General features: G+C 34.7%; 1 protein-coding gene and 1 long non-coding RNA gene across 26 annotated transcripts in view; one reads left to right on the forward strand and one right to left on the reverse strand.

The window, feature by feature from the left end:
- Nucleotides 1-2,580, reverse strand: part of LOC144297090 (uncharacterized) — a 118,331-nt gene extending 115,751 nt beyond the window's left edge. For 7 of the 9 annotated variants that reach the window (XR_013364145.1, XR_013364151.1, XR_013364147.1 and 4 more), the window contains exon 1: nucleotides 2,457-2,557. This is a non-coding gene — a long non-coding RNA (uncharacterized LOC144297090). Of the gene's footprint in view, nucleotides 1-2,456 lie in introns of all 9 variants that reach the window. The other 2 variants (XR_013364150.1, XR_013364153.1) reach the window with 1 other exon arrangement.
- Nucleotides 1-15,014, forward strand: part of SOX5 (SRY-box transcription factor 5) — a 994,522-nt gene that overhangs the window by 566,923 nt on the left and 412,585 nt on the right. The window lies entirely within an intron of this gene.

A 15,014-nucleotide genomic window follows, 5' to 3' on the forward strand; every position in this document is an offset into this window, starting at 1 on the left:
TTTACCAGCTACATTTTACAGAGGTTTAAATTAAGTTAGCACACCTTAGGGTACTTACTCCAGCAGAATTTATTGAAGATTAATAATAGTTATATGAATCACATGTCATAATACGTTTTTACCCAGTAAGGTGTCATTTAACTTTGTAAATCCAAAACACACAGTGTGCAAGCTGTCCCAAAACTTGTGAACAGGTTGTTTCAAATAGTTTGTTTGGAATTTGGAATTCACAACACATTTTCCTACAGAAATAAGTTGTAATTTTTTTGGATAACTGGCCAGCTCACAAAAGCTTATTTAATCCACAAATTAGTATCTGGGCTATAGGTCACACAAGTTTAGAATTGGTAGTCAGGGGTACTTGTAGTTCAAGAGGGAAAAGAAAAGTATTTGTTTTTCTTCCTTTTCCTAGGTAGAAGAGTAGCATTGATAAAATAACAAGATCATTTTGTTCTCAACACTTTCAGCCTCTGCATTCTCACCTTTTTTCTGTTATACCACTTCTCTGTTTCTTTTTTTAGAGATTTATGTATTATTTGACAGGAGAGAGAGAGAGACAGACAGAGAGAGACAGAGGGAGAGTGTGGTGGGGTCACGGAGGCAGAGGGGGAGAGAGAGAGAGAATTTCAAGCAGACTCCCCGTTGAGTGCAGAACACAATGTGGGGCTTGATCCCATGACCCTGAAGTTATAAGCTGATGTGAAATCAAGAGCCAGGCCCTCATCCCACTGAGTCACCCAGGCACCCCTCTATTAGACCACATCTCTGTTTACTCAAGCTTCAGTGTAATTGATTTTACTTTTTTGGGAGTTGGGAACTGGGTAGTGATAGAATAGTATAGCATCACTTTATACCTTGCTCCATATTCAAAAATTATCCCTTACTACCTCCCCTCTGAGCCTCTCCATATTGTGCTCAGGACCTCAAAGAAAAGTTGGAAGAAATCAATCTTGACTAAATTAATTCACATTAAGTTATAGATGATAGTCTCTTACTATAAATCTTATCCTCTTGCCATTGTCCCTATTTCTCATCTCCAAATAATGTTTACCCAGGTATGAACTTAATGATATTTCACAGAAGGTAGTTAGGTTAAAAACAAAATTCAATCGTGAGAGTCTTTCATAAAAGTGTATTTGGGAAAAGGACCTGCCTTAGGATTCTGAATCCTGTTTCTGCTAATTCCTTCCTCTTTTCCCATCTTTGTCTCCTATATTTCTTTTGACATCTAACTTTATTCTTCTACTTCTAAACCAAAAGATTTTTTATAAAAGTTGATATTTTATTTTGTTTTTTTTTTAAACAAATGGTGGGCTGACAGTGAATATAGGGTCTTATCAGTGGGTTTAATGTTCTTTGTTGTACACCCCAGCCATATAAAAGGGACTCAATGACAGAGTTATAATGACAGAGTTTACCCACTTTGGTGACATCTCTATGTCTGCCTTCAGATGAATGTCTAATGGATTTCCATATCACCTCCTAAGAATATCCCTTTCATTATTTAAATCTACTTAGACTCATATGGTTTCTAGGCTTAACAAATCTTGCATTCATCTGTTTTTGATAAAATGATTAATATTAAGCCAAAGCCTAGATTTGTTTCTTGGGTTCTACTAACTTTCTCTCCCTTTCTTTCTTACCTTCCTCCACTTCCTTTTTTAAAATTAAAAAAAAAATACATATATGATGTTCACCTGATAGAAATAAAAACATAGTCTATAAGAGACTGAAAGGTTTTTTATATTTAAATTCAATTAGCAATATATAGTACGTCATTAGATTCAGAGGTAGTTTCCAATAATTATTCAGTTGCATATAACACCCAGTGCTCATCCCATAGGTCATGTGATGAGATGAGACTGAAAACTTTTGGAGAGACTGTTCAACTGTTTTCCCAAGATTTAGTTGAACTGTCTGGTGTCAGTTCCTTAAGAATTCTGACAAAATGGTTTTTAGATTTATTTAATTTCAGACACAACTTTCTTTTTTTCTTTAATCAGTTCACAGTATTTTAGAACTAAAGATTTCACTAAGTTCCATACTCTGAAGGAATTTAAATTTTTTCATATTTATTTTAAAGTCAGCTATTTCAAGTCAATAAATAACAGCTAAATAATAAATTGGTTTGTACTTTATATTTATATATTTACATCATATATAAAAATATGCCTTTTTATTCATTGCTATGCTTAATAGTTAAAATTAATTATATTAACTATATTTGAGGCTGTTGTCTATAACTGGAAAGAATATGCTAACCTAATTCACTCATAGTAACTTTCTTACTAGTAAGCTGAGAAGGATCACTTTTGTTAGGTTAAGTAACATGGATAAACACAAGTCTCAGAGTATAAAATGTTTGAAGTTCTTTCTAGTCTTAATAGCAAAAGTTAAATAGTGCATAACATGAGTAAAGTACTTCCGTTATGCATATTCATTAATTTTATCCTTACCATAATCCTATCAAGTAGATATTATTATCAGCCTTACTTAAGAGATGGGGAAACTGAGGCACAGAGAGTAGTAAATGAGTGGCAGAGACAGGATATGAACCTAGACAGTTTGTCTCTAAAATCCATGGTCTTTATTGTGACATCACACTGTCCCATAGAAGGAGATGCATCATATTACAAAGCTTCTGTAAGACAAACAAATCATTCATAGCAAGGCACTAATGACTATAATAAAGACAAAACAAACCACACTTCAGAAAAACTAACCTATCAACCAATATAAATGATTTAAAAAAAGTTAAATCTGAATATACAGAGAATAAATAGGACCTTAGTGAATGAATTTAGTATTTTGGTCTTCCATGTTTTATACTTAATCCTGCCTTAGTTTTGTATTTTTTTTATATAAGCCCATCAAATTCACCTTACGAATTACAGTTTGTAAAAAAAAAAAATTTAAAATAAAAAAAAAAAGAATTACATTTTGGTTTGGCTGTAATGTTATTGTACTGAATTGTCCATAAGATGAAAAGCCAATAAAGTTTTAGATGGTACTCTTACTCTGGTTATCTATGTAACATTTACAATTTTACATTTTCCATTTTTAGATGCATTTTTCTAGTGCTTAGGGGTATGGACTTTCTACATATAAATAAGAAGACTAATGGAAATTTATTTTATTTTTGTAACTGACAATTTTGATACAAGGTGGATGCGTAGTGAAATAGGAATTATTTTACTTTATCTTCAAATAGAAGAGATTTACTTTTATATTGCTATTTTAGCTTCTTTTTATTAACCTGATTTTATAGATATTTTCCCAAACATACCTAGATAATTTTCTTCCTTATATTGTATTTTTCATGACACATTTCAATTTTTTAATTAATTTATTCTAATTCTAATTTTTTCTCTACTAGGGTTTTCCTTTATTTTCATATCACTGAAACTTAATCCTAATCATTTGTTGTTCCTTTTCTGCAATCAATCCATTCATTTTAAAATGATGATTCCACAAATTACTTTTCTCCTTCATTTTTTGCAAAACATTCATTCTCTTTCTATGTTATCTTCCTATCATCCTTGCCCAGAAACCTAGTGGTGTTCAGAGAATAATCATGGACCTACTTATTTAGAGGAAGATCATAATATAGAGTTTAAAAAGAAAGAAGATCGACAGGTTGTAATTTATCAATCTGTGATGATTATTCCTCCCCATAATCCCTTCCTCTTTTAAAACTAGATCATATTTAGGTGATATTTTTTCTTTTAACTTGGAAGGAGGCTGTAGATTTTTGTTCAAGTCACTAAGACAATGTTAATGTCAACAACTGTAGCAAAAACATATAAACTAAAAAGAAGAAAGAAAAATATTAGGAATTTTTCCAGGATCTGTTTAGTGTCTTAGCATTTAGTTTTATAATCTGTATTACCCTGTATTGGATATTTCATTAAATACCTAATATATAGTTATTGAACATAGAGATGAATAACTGCTTTAGTAAAATTTTGAGAAGCATTGAGTTATTCTGTTCCTTTTGTAAATATGGTTCTTCTAGAGCCTCACTTTCTATAAAATGAGAAAATAAACTACCTATTATTATCTAGTTTGTGGAATATATAATATAGAGAGAATTTCAAGCAGACTCCCCACTGAGTGTGGAGCCCCATGCAGGGATCAATCCCAGGACCCTGATATAATGACCTGAGCTGAAATCAAGAGTCAGATGCTTAACCGACTGAGCCACTCAGATCCCCCTAAACTGTCTACTTTAAATGGGTGAATTGCATAGTATGTGAGTTCTATCTCTATAAAGTTGTTAAAAAGCTGAAAGTCTATTAGGTGCTCCTTTGTTAAGAGGAAGAGAATCATTACTTTTCTGTTCGTGATAGGCCATGATATAGACCATATTATTATTTTTTAAAGATTTTATTAATTTATTCATGAGAGGGATGCCTGGGTGGCTCAGTGGTTGAGCATCTGCCTTCAGCCTACATCAGGCTCTTTGCGTGGAGCCTGCTTCTCCCTCTGCCCGTGTTTCTGCCTCTCTCTTTCTCTGTTATGAATAAATAAATAAAATATTTAAAAAATACTTAATTATTTTAAAAATTTCTGTCATTAATATATAAAATCTTTTAAAAATATTTAATTAATTTTAAAAAGTGGCCTTGCATGGATTATAGTAAAAGTTATGGACTTGATTCTAAATGAAATGTGAAGACTGAAGAATTTGATGCATAGGAGATAACATGATAAGATTTTTTTCTGAAGAACACCAATCTGGGCATTTGTGGAAAAATATGGATTGAAGAGAAGGAGTAAGTAGAGGCAGACTAAGAGAAAATTATAGTATTTTAGCAGATGACAATGCTTTGGATTGTTTTGGTGACATTGGCACTAGAGACAATCAAATGATTCAAGACATATTTTTAAGAAATAGAGCTAGACACACTTGAAGACAAAGTAGATTTGGGGCCCAAGGGAGACAAAAGTGTCAAGAATAATTGAATCCTAGTCTTGGCCCAAACAGTTGGATGGATGTTGGCTCCATTTATCATGACAGAAAAATTGGAGTGGATATTAGTGAGGGGATGAGTTTATTTAGGAGACATGTTGAGTTTGAGATATGAATAAGGCATCCAAGTGGAGATATAAAATTAGAAGAGGGGTCTGAGATAGAAATATTATTTTGGGGTCTTGACATATACATATTTTTAAAATAAAAAAGCTTAAATGAAATTGTCCATGAAATAGAGAATATTGAGAATTGATGCTCACACCAAGCAGCTCCAACATTCAAAGGTTGAGCATAGAAGGAACACTCAAAGTCCAAAAAGGTGCAGACAGAGAATTGTGATGAAAAATAGGAGCCTCCTGTAATGGAAATAAATAGAAGAAACTGTTTAAAGGAAGGGTTGGCCAAGGGCAAGTTATAGAAAAATGGAAATTTCTACCAGATTTGGTAATATGGAGGTCATTGTTAATCTTAGTAGTTTTGGTAGCCCTCTTTGTTCATGAAAGCCATACTATATTTTATTGGGAAGTGAATATAAGATGCTTAAATGGTAACAATAAGCAGAGACACTGTTTTGAGGAAGTTTGGCTGAAAAAACCAGTACTAGGGAGTCATGTAGAATCTATGTTCTGCCTTCCACTGTTTGATCATTGACAAATTACTTAGTGTCTCTGATTTTGTACTCTAATCAGGTTGGTACTAACAAGAATATCTACCTCAAAGTGCTGGTTGAAGAGTGTTTTTTTGCCATGAGTAAATTCTTAATAAATGTAAGGCTACATTTATTTATCCTTGATCTATATTTTACCATATCCTTGAAATTATAGGGATCTTCTCAGTCACAAAACTAAACTTCATATTCTTCAAAAGTTTTTCAGCTAGGAACATCAAATTTAGGACAATAAAAGGATAAAGACAGGAAGAATTAAGGTCTGTTTATGCTTAATAATCATTTTAATTTCTTATTACTAAAACTTGGTTAAAAAGTCTTTCCAATTTCTTGAGGTACCTGGGTTTTTCAGTCAGTTAAGCAGCTGACTCTTGATTTCAATTGGGATGGAGCTCTGTGTTGGGCTTTGTGCTCAATGGGGAGTCTGCTTGAGGATTCTCTCTCTCCCTCTGCCCTCCCTCATATATGTAAAATAAATAGGTAAATATTTTAAAGAGTCTTTCTAGTTTTTCATTCTCTTATACCAAAATATTTTTTCATATATGTTACTATCCTACATTGTTTTATTGCAGAAATAAAATGCAGAGTTTTTCTCACATCCATTGGCTTAAAATTATCATGAAATTATTAGGATATTTTAAAAAATACGTAGTTTTTAAAAAGAAAGATATTTCTCTAGGGAACTATTATTCTAGATAACTTATATACTATATACTATCCTCCTATTCCTTTTCTATGTTGCATATTGTCTGTATAATTTTATGAAAAGAAACTGTTGGGACTCCTGGGTGGCTCAGCAGTTAGCACCTGCTTTTGGCCTAGGGCATGATCCTGGGGTCCCAGGATCGAGTCCCACATCGGGCTCCCTGCATGGAGCCTGCTTCTCTTTCTCTGCCTATGTCTCTGCCTCTCTCTCTCTGTGTCGCTCATGAATAAATAAATAAAATCTTAAAAAGAAAAGAAAAGAAACTGTTTTGGCAGATACTAAGTCACCAAATTAAAAATAATTTAGAATATTTTGCATAGTTACTTTTTAATATTTCCTATTTATAAGTATTTTATATGCCTTTTAAAAATACCAACTGAGCTTTTGATTTTGCTCCATTTCAATTGGCTTTTTTTGAGCTGCAATGCATCTATTTTAAACAGAGACATTTCTCACATTTCAATATAAAATGTTCAGTTCATTACTATGGACCCACCTAGTGTTGACTTTTCAAATTCATTTCCTTTCTGTGTGTGTATGCTTATGCTATACATCATATAAATCGTATAATAAATGAAATGCTTAAATAATCTTAACATTTACAAGCTCATTTCAGAGTCTTAATGTTTTTGTTTCCTTTCTTACAATATGCATTGTATGCAACATAAACAATCTAAAAATAATTGACTATGGGTTAAATATGCAGCTGCCGGAAAGCATCTTATTGCTCTTTTCAGTATCATTCACTCAAGAGGAAAATATAATCACTGGTATGAAGAGTGGTATTATTGAAAGGGGTCATTTTACATAGGAATTTGTGTGATTTATTATATGCACTGGAGTTACTTCTCTAAGTTTATAAACAATAACTTACTGGCTATAATAATTACTAACACATTCCATGTCATAGTTTTCAAAGCATTTTTATGGATATTGTAATATTAAATATTTATATCACTTTTGAAAGATAGGTATATTGGTATCATCCCCACTTTACAAATGAAACAACTGAGGATCAGAGGCATCGAGGCAGAATTATGACTTGAACCTAGGTTCTCTGACTTCACATAATAAATGTTTATGATTCTGCACTATATTGCTTCTGCAATGTTGGTATATAGTTCAGTCAATGCATATGAATTATAAATACATATGTGCTCAGTATTCATATTGCATAAAATTCATCCTATCATGTACATTAAATGTCAATGTCGAGAAACAGGCCTATTTGTTAATTAGATTAATAAGATTTAATTAACTTTACTGGGCAGTTCAATATATTTTTATTCATTGCCATTTCTGTAGTTTCACTTCTGCTCAAATAAACTATTTTGGGTAAATTAACTTAATTTTAACTTAATGTGTTTATTTTCAATATATACAATAAACATTGAAAGATAAAACTTATTACCTAGGTGTTTATGAAAATTGGTGCACAGAATTCCCTGCCTTTAAGTTTCTGCCTAAGTAGAAATGAACTTGTTCCTCTCCTTTACACAGAGGGGAAAAGAGAAAAAACAGCCCAGTATAGGTCATTTACTCAAGCAAATTTCTTAATGCATTCACTTGCATGCATATATAATATATATGTGTGTGTGCGTATATATATATATTTTTTTTCAGAGGAAAAAATATATATACACATATATATATATACACATATATATACACATATATACACATATATATGTTTCCTCTGAAATGGAGAAGAAATGTGGGGAGAAGGAAAGGAAAAAAAGTGTTGGATTCCTATCCCTTCTTCCCCAACTATACCTCTACTCAGAAAACTAAATATGCAGAAGGATATTTCTGCTGCTTCTTTGAAATCTTGAATAAATAATGAAATAATCTGCATCAAGTAATGGACAACTCAAAACTTAAACAAGGCTGAGCATCACTGTGGTCTGACAATGTGTCTCAAGGTGCTACACAGGCATGTCGCTTACTTCTGCACATCTTCCCAGGGGTTGTGGTTGTTACACTGAAAGTATCTCAAGGGAACCATTATCCTCTATGCGGGGGGTCAGTTCACAGTGTGCCCATGAAATTGTCTAGTGCCAGGGTGCTTTACCTCTGGTCTTCATGCCTGATGGTGGCTGTGGTTGCTGGTGTTTTCGAGGCAGGATCTGACAGGGGCCCAACATGATCTAACGGCTGGTGTTGAAGTGTTAGTGGTCAATAAAACCAAAGGACAAGTTGATAAGCAGGTGGGCCTTTGCCTCGCACATAACAGTGCAGGCCACCTGAGACTGATTTGATACTGGCCACTCTTGGTGTTCAGGCCACCGTGCATGCTATCTACCCGATCTGGATACTGGATGTGGTAAGTTGCACCGGCTTCATGGGAAGGGTAGTTGGCCAACAGGGCCACAAATGAGGCAATGCTACTGTGCGCAAAGCGCACCATGGACGTGAATGTGCATGCTAGGCACATTCCCTGCATGGCCTGCCAGTCCTGGGGCTGCCCAGGAACCTGCCACTTAGCTACCTTTGCTCTGGTGCTGGGGTTTGGTCTTGCTGAGGTCTGTGACCCTGGTGGGTGCTTCATCAGTCTAATTTTTTGCAAGCTCAGCCTGACAGCTTTCTGATGTTATGGGTTGCTGTCAAAGATTTCATTTCTCAAGGTGGGCCAAACTTGGCAGAAACATAAATACAGTCTTAATTTTATAGACATATAGATGCCCCTATGTGTATATTTATATGAACATAGTTATATTTTAGATAATTAATCGAAAAAAGCTTTCTTTTCTCTATTTGAAGTGCTTGAAGTATTAGAAAAACACTGAGGTAAATGATCGTACTGGGTTACTTGATATATAACACATATGTATTTGAATTCAAATTAAAAAATAATTTAAAAACCACATGTAGATTATATAACATATATGTGCATATACACACGTATTTAGGGAATATAAATTTAGGGAAGCACCCCTGTTATGCTGGACTTAACACATCCAAACAATTAACAATCTTCTTCAGGAGTCTATCAGGTTAGCATGTTGGCTTCCTTTTTAAGGTTGGCCTATGAGGATATGTGAACATGTATATTCTTCTGGACTTCCTATACTGGAACCCCTATGCTAACAGGATAACTATCTTTTGGGGAAGCATAAAATACTTAGTAACTTAGGTGTGTCTTTTCTGTGTCCAGACAAGTGTTTGTGTGGAATTGTGTGAAATATGACAATTACAATCATGTGGTAAATTGGGATAGTGAAAAAATAATATAGAGGAAAAGGCAAACTTGTGATTAAATAAGGCATTTTATGGTATAGGTTATAAAATATAAGTATCTATTTTATATTCTTTTAATACTCTAATAACTCTAATATTTACCTCCCATGATATGTCTTAATTTGTTTCTGCAGACACTTAGAATTCTTTTGGCATGAGGCTTTTCTAATTATGCTTTGAAGACAGAGGTTTACTGCAATGCTCTTCCACTCCAACTCTACTCCAGTACTCTCACAAATTCACCACCATTCTTTAATTTATCTGCTACCCCTAAGTTTTGTTTTGTTTTTGGTTTTGAAAAAGTATTTTAAGGCTAAAAGCTTGAGGATTACTGCTTTAGATTTTTATTAACTAGTTATAACTAGCTTATCATCAACTGGTTTTGTTTGCAGAATGCTTATTTAAATAGTCTACATTTCAAATGCAAAAACAGTCCACTGAACAGTTACTCCCAATGTTTTGTACTTCATTCGTGCATGCATGCATGCACGACAAACTCAAGATAAAGTCAGTTGTTGTAATCCTGTTGAGCATATCTCTGAAAGCTCTCTATGGTGAGGTCATTAAATTAACCAGTCTTTTTCCCCTTCATACTGAATTTTGCTCTTATATAGATATGTCAGATTCAGAGATCAAAAACAATTCCTTGAATTCTGCATCTGCTTTTATAATTTCTTAAACTGTTAGCATGCAGACAGAACTGCACATATGTAACAGAAAGTCATGGTCATATGTATTTTACAGGAATTACAGAAAGAGAGAAATGAGATAAATTTATTAATTTTGAACTAATAGAATAGAACCTTTGTCTATTTGCATTTGCCATAACTAATCTTATTCTCAGGCAGCATTCTTATTTTCTCTTGTTCTTCTTCAACATGTTAATAGGATAGCTTTCTATTTATCTTTCTTAAGAAATTATTTAAGTATGTTTTAGTTAAGAGGAGGATATTTGCCCCTTTTTGTACCTGGATGCTTCCAGTAGTATGCCCTTTATGTAATAGTGCATTTTCCTTTTAAAAAATTTGCTTGCTTTCCTTAAACTAAAACAGAGTAGGCATCTTTAACATGTGTTGATATTTATTATTCCCCTGCCATGCTTCCAGAATATCAGAATGATAAGGGAAAATCATTAGATTCTCTCCATTTAATTTAACAGTTTTAATTGGACAAGATCATTATTACATTTTCTTTTAGTGAATTGTGGGTTGGTTTTTCAGTGAATCAAACTGTTCAGGTTGCTTATGAGGTTCAGCCCTTGGCATAATGTCACTAATGATTTCTACAGGACCTTGAAATAAAGCTACAGGAAAATCTATCAACAAAGAGATATAAATGGAATATTTTTAGATCAAAAATAAGATTCAAATCTTTGTACTGGAAGAAAAGGACAACAGTGGGCAATTGCATACTTGATCACTTTAAATGCAATAAAAATGGCAGTGACTGCCTAATTGCCAAAATAGCATCTGGACACATGGAAAACTGGAATGGCAGTTATATTTGACAGGGATTATTGCCATTATGAAATTAATAAAGAAGTCCATTATGTTATGAGAGCAGTGACTAGTCCATTATTTTTAAAATTTTTCTCAAAAACTTTAGACGTGTGTGTGTGTGTGTGTGTGTGTGTGTAGACACTTTTAAATCTCAACATTTTTTTTTCCTCATTGGTTTATATTTCCTAGAGTATGTGTGATAGTTGTCAGTAGTCAGTGATAGTTTTTTTCTTTTTCTTTTTTTTTAAATTTATTTTTTATTGGTGTTCAATTTACCAACATACAGAATAACCCCCAGTGCCCGTCACCCATTCACTCCCACCCCCCGCCCTCCTCCCCTTTTACCACCCCTAGTTCGTTTCCCAGAGTTAGCAGCCTTTACATTCTGTCTCCCTTTCTGATTTCCCACACATTTCTTCTCCCTTCCCTTATATTCTCTTTCACTGTTATTTATATTCCCCACATGAATGAGAACATATAATGTTTGTCCTTCTCCGACTGACTTACTTCACTCAGCATAATACCCTCCAGTTCCATCCACGTTGAAGCAAATGGTGGGTATTTGTCATTTCTAGTAGCTGAGTAATATTCCATTGTATACATAAACCACATCTTCTTTATCCACTCATCTTTCGATGGACACCGAGGCTCCTTCCACAGTTTGGCTATTGTGGCCATTGCTGCTATAAACATCGGGGTGCAGGTGTCCCAGTATTTCATTGCATCTGTTTCTTTGGGGTAAATCCCCAACAGTGCAATTGCTGGGTCGTAGGGCAGGTCTATTTTTAACTCTTTGAGGAACCTCCACACAGTTTTCCAGAGTGGCTGCACCAGTTCACATTCCCACCAACAGTGTAAGAGGGTTCCCTTTTCTCCGCATCCTCTCCAACAATTTGTTGTTTCCTGCCTTGTTAATTTGCCCCATTCTCACTGACGTGAGGTGGTATCTCATTGTGGTTTTGATTTGTATTTCCTTGATGGCAAGTGATGCAGAGCATTTTCTCATATGCATGTTGACCATGTCTATGTCTTCCTCTGTGAGATTTCTGTTCATGTCTTTTGCCCATTTCATGATTGGATTGTTGGTTTCTTTGGTGTTGAGTTTAATAAGTTCTTTATAGATCTTGGAAACTAGCCCTTTATCTGATATGTCATTTGCAAATATCTTCTCCCATTCTGTAGGTTTTCTTTGAGTTTTCTTGACTGTATCCTTTGCTGTGCAAAAGCTTCTTATCTTGATGAAGTCCCAATAGTTCATTTTTGCTTTTGTTTCTTTTGCCTTCGTGGATGTATCTTGCAAGAAGTTACTGTGGCCGAGTTCAAAAAGGGTGCTAGAACTCATACAGCCATTCGGTAGCGTGGCAGGATACAAAATCAATGCCCAGAAATCAGTGGCATTTCTATACACTAACAATGAGACTGAAGAAAGAGAAATTAAGGAGTCAATCCCATTTACAATTGCACCCAAAAGCATAAGATACCTAGGAATAAACCTAACCAAAGATGTAAAGGATCTATACCCTCAAAACTATAGAACACTTCTGAAAGAAATTGAGGAAGACACAAAGAGATGGAAAAATATTCCATGCTCATGGATTGGCAGAATTAATATTGTGAAAATGTCAATGTTACCCAGGGCAATATACACGTTTAATGCAATCCCTATCAAAATAGCATGGACTTTCTTCAGAGAGTTAGAACAAATAATTTTAAGATTTGTGTGGAATCAGAAAAGACCCCGAATAGCCAGGGGAATTTTAAAAAAGAAAACCATATCTGGGGGCATCACAATGCCAGATTTCAGGTTGTACTACAAAGCTGTGGTCATCACGACAGTGTGGTACTGGCACAAAAACAGACACATAGATCAATGGAACAGAATAGAGAACCCAGAAGTGGACCCTGAACTTTATGGTCAACTAATACTCGATAAAGGAGGAAAGACTATCCATTGGAAGAAAGACAGGCTCTTCAATAAATGGTGCTGGGAAAATTGGACATCCACATGCAGAAGAATGAAACTAGACCACTCTCTTTCACCATACACAAAGATAAACTCAAAATGGATGAAAGATCTAAATGTGAGACAAGATTCCATCAAAATCCTAGAGAAGAACATAGTTTTTTTCTTTCTGAAGCAATTCTTACTATGGAGACCCTATGTTGTTTGTAGAGTTTCATTTGTGGAAGGGAATAAAATACTTGTGTGTGTACGTGCATGCATGCATGCATGCGTGTGTTATGTGTTTGTAAGTTTGTGTGTGTGTGTGTGTGTGTGTGTGTGTGTGTGTGTGTTTGCAGAGAGGTGGAGAAAGGCTATAGAGTTTATGGTTTCGTTTTACCAGAGATAAACTCGGTTCTTCGGGTATTTTAAGAGTATCTCTCATCAATGACTGCCTAATTGCCAAAATCAGTGGCTTTTTAAACAGGTGTCTTTTTTGTAAAAAAAAAAAGAAGAAGAAAGAAAAAAAAATCACCCTTATGTTGCTTGTCCTTTCTTAAAACTTTATCCTTTCTAATTAAGTGTTTTGCTCACCTTAGAAAACAGCCTTATGGAATAAAGTCTACTTTTCTATATTTTCACTTCAGTGTAATATTTCCACCTCTAAGTTGGAAATCTCTCTGTCAAATTCAAGGTAGCATCATTTTTCCTAAAAATAAATTCCAACTTCCAAACTTCTGTTAATACCACCCCATGAACTTTGACACCCCACCACATGTTGTTTCCTTATACTTCAATCCTGGTGTAGGGAAGACTTTTTTGAGGAAGTAATATTTATTTATTTATTTATTTTTTTAATTGGTGTTCAATTTACTAACATACAGAATAACCCCCAGTGCCCGTCACCCATTCACTCCCACCCCCCGCCCTCCTCCCCTTCCAACACCCCTAGTTCGTTTCCCAGAGTTAGCAGTCTTTACGTTCTGTCTCCCTTTCTGATATTTCCCACACATTTCTTCCCCCTTCCCTTATATTCCCTTTCACTATTATTTATATTCCCCAAATGAATGAGAACATATAATGTTTGTCCTTCTCCGACTGGCTTACTTCACTCAGCATAATACCCTCCAGTTCCATCCATGTTGAAGCAAATGGTGGGTATTTGTCATTTCTAATAGCTGAGTAATATTCCATTGTATACATAAACCACATCTTCTTTATCCATTCATCTTTCGTTGGACACCGAGGCTCCTTCCACAGTTTGGCTATCGTGGCCATTGCTGCTATAAACATCGGGGTGGTACTGGCCCAAAAACAGACACATAGATCAGTGCAACAGAATAGAGAATCCAGAAGTGGACCCTGAACTTTATGGGCAACTAATATTCGATAAAGGAGGAAAGACTATCCATTGGAAGAAAGACAGTCTCTTCAATAAATGGTGTTGGGAAAATTGGACATCCACATGCAGAAGAAGGAAGTAATATTTAAACCCAGATGTAAAGATGAGGAGGAGGAAGCATGTCCTGAACTTGGAAAATAGATTGTGCAATGCCTAGTGATACCAGTACATACAAATTTAGGGTCTTGGAGTCTCCTGAGTTTTTCTTCAGATAGAGAATGCAATGAATACTACAGTATGTTGAAATGATCTGCAGGATACACATGACAGAGTATCTATCTTTATAGAGCTTAGAGTGAAATGGTGAGAGCTTATGTTCTACTGAGTATTGTGGAAGTCCCAAGAAGAATAACAAGTTAGGGATCGAGATAGGATTCCACTAAGGTCTGATGCTTCAACAAATCTTAAAGGATGAGTAGGAAGTAGCCTAATAAATTGGAGTAAGGAATTGTGGAAGATATTTCAGGAGTAATGCACATTTCACACAAAAGCATTGAAGAGAAGAAACAGCAGGCTCTTTGCCACAGCTATATCAGTCCAATGTAGTTGGAGAATGAAGTTCATGCTGTGTAGGGAGAGATAAGGT

Source organism: Canis aureus, chromosome 25 (genome assembly GCF_053574225.1).
Source record: "Canis aureus isolate CA01 chromosome 25, VMU_Caureus_v.1.0, whole genome shotgun sequence".
Classification (NCBI taxonomy): Eukaryota; Metazoa; Chordata; class Mammalia; order Carnivora; family Canidae; genus Canis; species Canis aureus.